Raw genomic sequence first — 10,148 nt, forward strand, 5'->3', positions numbered from 1 at the left:
AGCCCTCCCCCAGTCCCAACTTTCTTCAGCCTTGCCCTGCCCAGTCTGCTTCCATCCCTGGCTCACGCAAATCAGTAGGTATAACAGTTTAGCCCTACATGATGCACACTCTGGCCTGGCTCCTGCACATGCCAATGGCCTAAGGTTGACCTAACCCAGTATGTTCCTTCTGGAACCACCCAACACATGTGTCAACAGGTGCAGCTACCTGGGCTGGGCTGGCCTGACCAGCACCCAGGCCTGAACCACATGCGCACCAGCAGGAGCTATGACCCACTAGGGGAGTTTCCCAAGTTCCCCCACCAGGCCCATTCCCAGACCCAGGTCACACATGTACTGGCAGTGTTAGGCCCATACTTGGCATAGTCTTTCCCCTTGATCCTAGCATTTGTATGAGGTGGTAAAAACCAGTGTTTTGAAATAATACATACTAATCTATTAGGCATAACATTTTTTCAGCAGGAAGCATAGAGCTTTCTAGCTTTTCCCCCCTAACACTTAGTTGGCGGTAGAGCAGAATAAAAACGGTTTTACTTGCTTTGCCTTTTTAATATGATGTCATGAACATCACTCACATCACTGGGACTTTTTTTGCGTAACAGTTAATGTTATCTTAGTGTGAATTCAAAATTAAGCATTTGCAGATAATGTCATCAGTGCAATCCTGCACTGATAATGCAGGATAATAAAGGATAGGACTAAACTATGCATGTGTGCATCTGTGATTAACAGCAAACATTTTAAAGCTGCTGAGCCAAGGTGGTGTATTTCTGGAGCTAGGAAGAAAGACTTCATGCAGGGAAGGGGTAGGAGCAGAGAGCAAAGGTCTGAAAGACCAGGTCATAGGATCAAGGCAGCACTGGCCTGGATGACAGAGAAGTGCATACATCCCGAACAAAAAACGAATATGGTCTACAAAGGGGTTACTGATGTGGGTGACAGAGTAAACTTGACTGATTAATGGAAGAGATCATGAAGACTTAAGGTTAAGATCCAAGTCTCTAGGATTTCATAGAAGGAAGTGATGCTAGGCAGAGATGCTAGGTCTGCAATGTGTCAATGAAATGCTGCAACACTGATACATGTTTTCTGCATACACTCAGACATCTTCCTGGTGTTAGTGCAAATGGTCATTCCCTAGAGAGAACAGTAAAAGCTGCTATAATGACTCATTCGGAAAGCTTGTCATCCCTTAAGGAGTAAAGAGAAGTACTAAGACTTAGAGTAATTTACAAGCCTTTCATACATGCGTAATTTCATCTCATCCAACCAATGAGAACAAGTTATCATTCTCTAAATTTTTATCATTAAACAAGATTCAAAGAGCTTGAGTACTTTCCCAAAAGTCACGAATTGGTGAACGCTCTACACATGGATGTTTTATACTCTCTCCACTCTATTCCTGCTCTAGCAGTGGCATGAAAAACCAAATACTGCTATGTTTATGCTAATTTGTCCAATTTTAACTGGCCTATTTATTTGTTTGCTTGTTTGTGATATGAGACAGTGAGAGATGGAGGGGGGGGAGAGAGAGGGACAAAGAAAACAAGAGACAAGAATAAAGCATGAATTTCAGGTCTCTATTAAATATATATTTATATTTATATATTATATTTATATATATATATATATAATTTGCTACCCATGTTCTAATTTCCATTTCTTCTCCTGTGAACCTTTCATACTTTGGTAAAATATCTTTCTGCATAAATATCATACCCATTATGGTTTTTGTCACCTTTTCCAGAAAAAGACATGAATTAATTCTCTAGTCCAAAAGCATTTACTTAGTGTTATTTTATGCTATTCATTGTTTCAAGTACAACAAAGGGCAAGAGAAATGAAACCCCCTCCATTTTGGATCTTTCAAAAGAAAGTATTCTAGATAGCAGTAGAGTATTTTAGATATATACGCAGAGTATTTTAGATGGACTTTAGAGGCAAAGCAGACAAATGAGCATCAGAAATGAGAGAGCTACACATTCAAATAGGATGGCAAAGCAGGATCTCACCAAGAAGAAAAACTGGAGTAAAGGTCTTAAGTAGATGAGGAAATGAACCAAATGGATATAACAAAGAGGAGTGTTCTGGGCAGAACATGTAATAAATGCAATGACTGTGGGAAAGCCTTCAATGAGGAGCAGAGAGCAGCGTGCCTATCAGAGAGCGAGACAAACAGCGGTAGACGTGAGCAATAGAACTGTGTAAGGTCCCATGCACACTATCAATACTGCTGGTTTTGCACTGAATAGGAAGGAAAGTGCAGCAAGTGTACTGAGCATAGGAATGGCATGGGATGATGCGGCCCTATGCGAGCAGTGCTGCGGGCAGAAGGAGCAGTCTCAGGAATACGGTCATATCCTCACCCTAATGACAGGGAATGACAACTTGAGGGGGAGAGCACAAGAGCTAGGAAGCCTTCTGCATCTCAAAGAAAAGCTACTATGCTTTGGTGATGGATTGTATCCATAATAACTGACAGAACAGAGGTGAAAGAAGTCTAGAAGTAGGAAAGTAGACCAGACACACAGTTGGAAGTGTAATGTTTATGTAATGGGGGGTTCTTGTTGCTTTTGCCCAGTGTTTCATTTGTAAGATTCATTCTTGTTAACATAGATGCATTTGGAAAACATTTTCTGTAAAGGGATGATAATAAAATTTCCTGTTTTTCAAAGCATATTGAACTATTGTATCACTATAGCATAAAGAAAGCCATCCCCCATACATAAAAGAGTAAGCATGACAGTTTCAGTAAAATGCATTTTAGAAATTAGCAGTGGGCCAGATTTAGTCCACGGGCTGTAATTTGCTGATCCTCGACTATGACATTCCACTGTACAACTGTATCAGTGTATCATCCCACTGTTGATGGTCACTTGGGTTTCTCTGAACTCTTAAAATAACCCTGCCAAGGACCTATAATATATTCTGATGACAGAGATTGATGAAAATACCTGATAAAGAATGAATTTCCTCACTGACACACAGATCACACAGCAGTGTCGTTTGATTCAAGAAGGTTTTTCATTTTCTTTTACATTTCTTTAGTGGCACACTGATCATTCAGTAGCATATTACTTAACTTCATGCTGCAGATTTTCTATTTTTCTGTTGTTTTATAGCTTTTCATTTAAGGGAATATACAATAACTAGTAGAATCTATCATATCCAGATATGAGGATACAATGCAGTATGTATCTACTTCCAAATCAAAGATGGACTTCCAATGAAACAGTTAAATAGATCTTGACAATAAGAAAAAGAACGTTCCTGAGATCTTTCAACGTACATGTGCTCACATCTCTCTTCAACATGTTAAATCAAAACTCTCCAGATAGAGCAAGTTGAGAAAAAGAGGAGCGTTTACTGAGCCACTGCAGTAGCTAGTCAGAAACGCATCAGGTGCAGAAGCAAGACAATATCCGTCACTGAGTACATGTCCATTAGCCCTAAGAGCCATGAGCGTCTTTACAAGGAAAACCTAGTGAGGAAAAGCATGCAATACTTACACTGAAGAAACACTGGCTACAGACAGGAAGGCAGGATTATGTGAAGTAGGAAAACGTAAGGATTGGAGGATGTTTGGACAGAACTGCATCTGGAGACTGGGCTGGTGGGGAATTACAGCCCATTCACAAGCCAGGTGTGCTAGCAGCTGGTAGCTCCCTGCTGTGCGGGTTCAATTACGGCTCCACCATACATTCAGGAATGTCACAGTATATATAATTATGGGTACAATAAGCATGTTAATCTTCAATTTGGTAATGTTATGCCATTCTACAAGATGATTCTAATCACTAATTTTCCACCATCTGTGAATGAGAGCCCCTGCTTTTCTTTTCCCAAACCCCACCAATATTTGGCAACTGTTAGCCTGTGAATCTTAGTCATGGGTGAATGTCTGGTTTTACTAGATTCAGGTTTAATTTTCCATTGCCAAATTACTGAGGAGGATGAGAATTTGGATGTGTTCATTGACACAAAACTTCTTTCCTACAAGACTTGTGAAAGGATTATGCACATATTCATAAGGCTGTATCTTTCCATTATTCTATGGTTCTGTATAAATTCTGGTTACATATTCTAATTTACGCAGACCAGCATTTGCTTCTAATGTTCTTTATTCATTCTTACATTTCTGTACTGCACATGGCATAACTTCCTTGTACATTGAAAAACACTTTGTAAGCCAGGCACGATAGCCTAGTGGCTAAATCCTCACCTTGCATCACTGGGATCCCACGTGGCCTAGGAAAGCAGTGGAAGATGGACCAAGGCCTTGGGACCCTGCATCCGTGTGGGAGACCCAGAAGAGGCTCTTGGCTCCTGGCTTCAGCTCAACTCAGCTGTGACGGCTGCAGCTACCTGGGGAGTGAACAGGTGGTTGGAAATCTTTGTCTCAATAAATCTGCCTTTCCAATTAAAATAAAATCTTCAAAAAAAAAAAAAAAACACTGTCTAGAAAACACTGTTTAGGTTTCAACTTGAAGGTGGTGAACTCCCCTAAATGTGTATGTTTCAAGAGTTCTTAGTTTTATTTTCTTTGAGAAGGTTTTCGTAACTGGAGATCATTCTCTTTTAGCACTTTAAAGATTCCACTTCTTTTCCTACTGAAAAAGGAACTAAAATGTCTTTCCAGCATTTTTAGATTTTCATAATTCTTTGGTTTTCAGCAATTTTGCTAGAAACTTAGTTATTTGTTTATTCATCTTGTAAAAGATTCAGAGTATTACTGAAATTGTGGTTTAACTTTGAAGGACTTATTTTCAACTTTATTAGGTTTTTGTCATTCTACATTTTCTATTCTCTTGAATATTTAATATTTGTATACTGCTATCTTTTTTGTTCTACATTTTTCATGTCAAGAATTTTAGCTTGGTTACTTTTTATAGCTTTCAAGTTCCAGTCATAATTATCAATTCTCTATTTCATGTTATTAAACATGTTTATCTGGGTTGTTAATTTTCTTTTGGATATAATAACTACTATATGAATCACTTTCTGATTAATTTTTGTCATCATTCTCCTTAAATTTACATGATGTAACCTTGCTTGATAGATTCCTATTTATCTTATGTTAGGCAATGAAAGTTATTTTCATACTTTTTTAAAGGTTTATGTCTAATGAAAAATCAGATATACAAAGAGGAGGAGAGATGGAGAGGAAGATCCTCTCAACATTGATTCACTGTCCAAGTGTATCAATGGCTGGAGCCAATGCTGATCTGAAGCCAGGAACCAGGAGCCTCCTCTGGGTCTCCCACGCGGGTGCAGGGTCCCAAGGCCTTGGGCTGTGCTCGACTGCTTTCTAGGGCCACAAGCAGGGAGCTGGATGGGAAGTAGGGCTGCCAGAACATGAACCAGCACCTATATGGGATCCTGGCGTATGCAAGGCAAGGACTCTAGCCACTAGGCTACCATGCCGGGCTCCTGTTCTCAGTTTGTTTAAGGCGGTGGGGGGGGAGAGAGAGAGAGAGAGAGAGAGAGAAATCTCCCATTTTCTGGTTCTTTTCAAAAGTTTTCCACAACTGCCAGAGCTGGATAGGCTGAAGCTGGAAACCAGGAACTCAGCTACAGTCTGCTATGTGGATGGCAGGAAACCAGTCACTTGAACCATTCCTTGCTGCCTCCCATGAGCAGAAAGCTAGAATGGGAAAGAGGCAGGACTGAAACCAGGTTCTCCAACAGGAAATGTAGGCATCACAGTCTTAACTGCCTGGCCAAATGCTCATCCTTAAAAAACAACATATGGAAAAATCACTCCCAAGGAAATCTTCCTTCTTTTAGAGAAGGCAGAAACCTAGAATACAATTCTACAACCTTTTAACCCAATATAAGTTATGACATGAGCCAAAGCAAGGCTCATCCCTGTTAAGCCTTACTCCTAGGGAGTAAAACTTCAAGAACATGTGGTCAGTTTCTAAAGCCTGGAAGGGGCACTGCATCTCCTTATGTCCTGGAGCCACTTCTTTCTTCTCTGCAGCCATAGGAGGCCACTACAATTTCCTCTTGACTTCTCTACCTCTAATGTGCCTCCTGACAAACTGGTAGAACTTTACAAAGAAAAAAAATCTGTACATGACAAACTGTCTGGATTCTGTTATCTCTAATGTTGACGCAGTCTTCACTCAGGAAGCAGAATCTCAGGCTCTTCTATTTCTTTCTCCAGGGACTATTTTAACAGCTATGGCAGCTTTTCCAAATGTCCTTGCTGTCATTTTCACTACGAATCTACATTCCATCCTAACATTTTTAACCTCAGTTTTTTTTTCCTCAAAGTGCTCTGATCTTGTTTCCAAAAGACGATGTTTCCTGGCATCCTACTGAAAATACCAGACTGTTTGCTAAAACGCTCTTTTTTATTCTTTTGAATCTTTAAGTGTCCTTTGCCCTCTCTTGAAATGTATCTCTGGGTTCATTAATTAAAATTGGTCTGCCAGTCCAGCATCCCATTGTCTACACATGTCCAACAGTTTCACTGGGAATCCATCTTTTGTCTGGAAGCAGGGATGCATGTTGCATTATACCACCACATCCGAATATGGTAGACCCCGGTACTCCATCACTATACACTTCCATAATTGAGAAGTCATGAAACAAGGTCAACAACTGGAATGAGCTAGAACAGTCACAATAACAACAAATTACAGCACCATGAAAGAACGTGCCACTGAGTAACCAACACATGGGTGACTAAAAGGAAACACAAAAGTCTCTTGGAAAAAATGATGCCACGGTGTAATCCATAAGCCAGCAATGATTTCAACAAGAGAAAAGAATTTGGAATGAGTAAAACTGAAATTAAAAAAAAAAAAACATCAAAACACATGGGATGCAGCCAAACAAACAAACATAGCATTACGGATTGGATTATTGAAGTTACACTTTGCCAGTTTCCCCTTGCACATGCCAGGATCCCACATGAGCACCAGTTTGTGTCCTGGTCACTCCCCTTCCCATCCAGCTTCCTGCTTGTGGCCTGGGAGAGCAGTCAAGGATGGCCCAAAGCCTTGGGACCAGAGGAGGCACCTGGCTGTTGGCATTGGAATGGCTCACTCCAGCTGTTCTGGCCACTAGGAGAGTGAATCAGCAGAAGGAAGATCTTCCTCTCTCTCTCTCTTCCTCTCTGTTTATCTGACTTTCCAATAAATAAATAAATAAATATTCAAAGTCTAAAAGGAAAAAAAATGGTATTTCTGTTTATTATTAAAGAGAACATCTTTCCAGATTGGTGTTGACTTTTAATCTGTTTTCTGTTATTGAAAGTTATGGTCAAGTTTAGGCTGAGAATATCAGTCCACAAGTTGATTCACGTAGCTCTTAGACTTACTAGTATCAGATTTTCTTGGAATAGGATATAACTGGGCTAAAGTGACACTTAATTTGAAGGTAGAAAAATGTAAAATGAAAAACAGTATAAATCCCACTATGTGTGCTCTGTCGTAGTTCTGCTTAGGGATTTTCCCTTGTTCTGAGAGAACTACAAGCTTGTCAAAGCTAAAGACCACACTTTATCCATCTCTCCTCTATCTACCTTAGTGCCTACCATGGTGCCTGAATACTCAGTAGGCCTTCAGACAGCATGTGTTGAGCCACATTGAATTTTCTGGAAGGAACGTAGTTCTAGGATCTAACTTTGCCCAAGGTGGAATGGTACAGAGGATCAGAATTCAAGCTCCCATCACTCTCAGCCTTTACTCATCATTTCCAAGTCTGAAGAAGCAAATGTTGAACAGATTCTTAAAGCAGACAACACATAGGGCTCTTCCAACAGGCTTGGTGCCTTAGAGTACAGCATTTAACTAGCAACGGCAAAGTCAGTATTGTAGTAACCACAGTTTTTTTCAAGTGCTGATAAAGCGAAGATATTTGCTTCACAGTGTACAAGAAAGATGCCTACACGTTTCATGCCATCTGCAAGAAAGATCTATTATTTTCCCCACTTACAGATGAAATACCCTGAAGCTCAGGGAGAGTCCTTGTGATGGCACAGCTGAGAATGCGTGGGGCCACATCCACGGCCGACTCCTCCTCACTTTTTTTTCAAAATTTTTTTAATACATCTTATTATTGTTCTTATTATTTCATAATAGTTTCATATTCCCTTTTCCCCTCCCCAGTTCCCTCCCCCCCAGTTCCTCTATATCATGACTAACATAGTTCTTCAAACTCAGTCATATGTCCATCATCGCAGGCATAGACACTGGCAGAGAGTCCAGAATCCTGTTGTCAAGATATAGTAAACAGTTTCATTGTAAGTCCATCTTTGTCTGGAAGTAGAAATGCATACCACACTATATCCTCACATCTGAATGTTAGTCTCAATTTCGCAGCTACCGTACATCCCCTTAAATGAAAAGTCATGATTCAAAATCAACAATAGAAAGAAAAATAGAAATTTACAATGCCATGAAGTTAAATGACATGTTACTAGATATGACAGTCTCCATTACACAACTACTGTACATCCCCTTAAAAGAAAAGTCATGATACAAAATCAACAATGAAAAGAAAAATAGAAATTTATAATGCCTGAAGTTAAATGACATGTTACTAGATATGACAGTCTCCATTACACGGCTACTATACATCCCCTTAAATGAAGAGCCACAAAACAATCAACATCTGGAAGAAAAAAGAAGTTAACAACATCAAGAAGTTGAACATGCTATTAAATGACTAATGTGTAGCTGAAGAAATGAAAATCAAGAACTTTCTTGAAGAAAATGATGCCACTGCATGATCTACAAGTCACTGAATGATTTAATCAGAAGGAAGTGTTTTGAAGAGATGAAACTAAATGAAAACAAAACCCATGTGATATAGTTTCTGCTCATCTTTGTTGAAGTGTGTCTCCTCCAGACAATAAGCAGCTGGGTTTTACTTTTTAATCCATTCTACTAATCTGACGTTTGAGCTTAAGCCATTTACATTCAGAGTTTAATATACATGGGTGTTACTTTGGTCCTGTCATTTTAGGAATGGGTTGTTCATTGGTTTAGTCTTCTGTTGTCATTTTACTGGGATGTTCTTCCCATTTGCCTTTGGTTTTGGTAGGTGCTATTTCTGTCAAGAGAACTTCTTGAAGTATCATTTGTAGGGCAGGTTTGGAAGAGGCAAATTCTTTTAGCTTTTCTTTACTGTGGAAGAATTTTATTTCATTTTCAAAGACAAAAGAAACCTTTGCTGGATACGTTATCCTAGGCCGACAATTTTTTTCTTCTTTTAGAATCTGGAATATGTCACTCCATTCTCTTCTGGCCTGTAGAGTTTCCTGTGAGAGATCTCCTGTGAGTTTAATTGGCATTCCTTTATATGTCAATTGATTTTTTTCACGTGCACATTTAAGGATCTTTTCCTTATGTTCGATTGAAGAGAGCTTGATTATCATATGTCATGGTGAAGATAGCTTTTGATCAAGCCTGTTGGGAGTTCTGTGCCCCTCCTGGATCTTGTTTCCCAATTCTTTCTCCAGATTAGGGAAATTTTCCTTTATTATTTCATTAAATACATTTGCAAACTCAGCTTCTCTTTCTGCACCTTCTGGGACTCCCATAACTCTTAGATTTGGCCTCTTAATAGTGTCTTTCAATTCTTGAATACTTTTTTTGGCCTGATCCAGCTCTGCTTCCAGCTTTTTGTTTGCTTCCCCCTGATGACAGGAAATACCTTCCAATTCTGAAATTCTTTCTTCTGCTTGCTTCATTCTATTTTGGAGACTCTCCACTGTACTCTTAATTTGCTCTACTGTGTTCTTAATTTGATATACCAGTCTTGATTTGCTTTATTGCTTCCTTAAATTCTTTTAACTCTTGCATGAGCTTCTCATTATTGATCAGAATCTTTAAAGCGAGTCTTATGGATTCTGTGTGCCCCATTTTCTCGATGTCTTCCTCAGTTAACTCTGAGGTTGACCTAGGGTTTTGCTCCTTTGCAGGGGAGTCTTCGGCAATATTCATTGTGCCTTTGTCTCTTCTTTTGCTCTTGTTCATTGCACTTTGGTTGGCAGAGTCTTCTCCTTTGGGCAGGTTTCTAAGCTGTGTCACCCACAGGTCTACAATGCGATTTTACTTATTGCGGTTGGTACACAACTTTTTCCTTGCAGCCACTTGTGCCACTCTCTCCAGCAAGTTCCAGGTCTGGGTTCT

The sequence above is a fragment of the Ochotona princeps genome, chromosome 9 (genome assembly GCF_030435755.1).
Source record: "Ochotona princeps isolate mOchPri1 chromosome 9, mOchPri1.hap1, whole genome shotgun sequence".
In the NCBI taxonomy this organism is placed as follows: Eukaryota; Metazoa; Chordata; class Mammalia; order Lagomorpha; family Ochotonidae; genus Ochotona; species Ochotona princeps.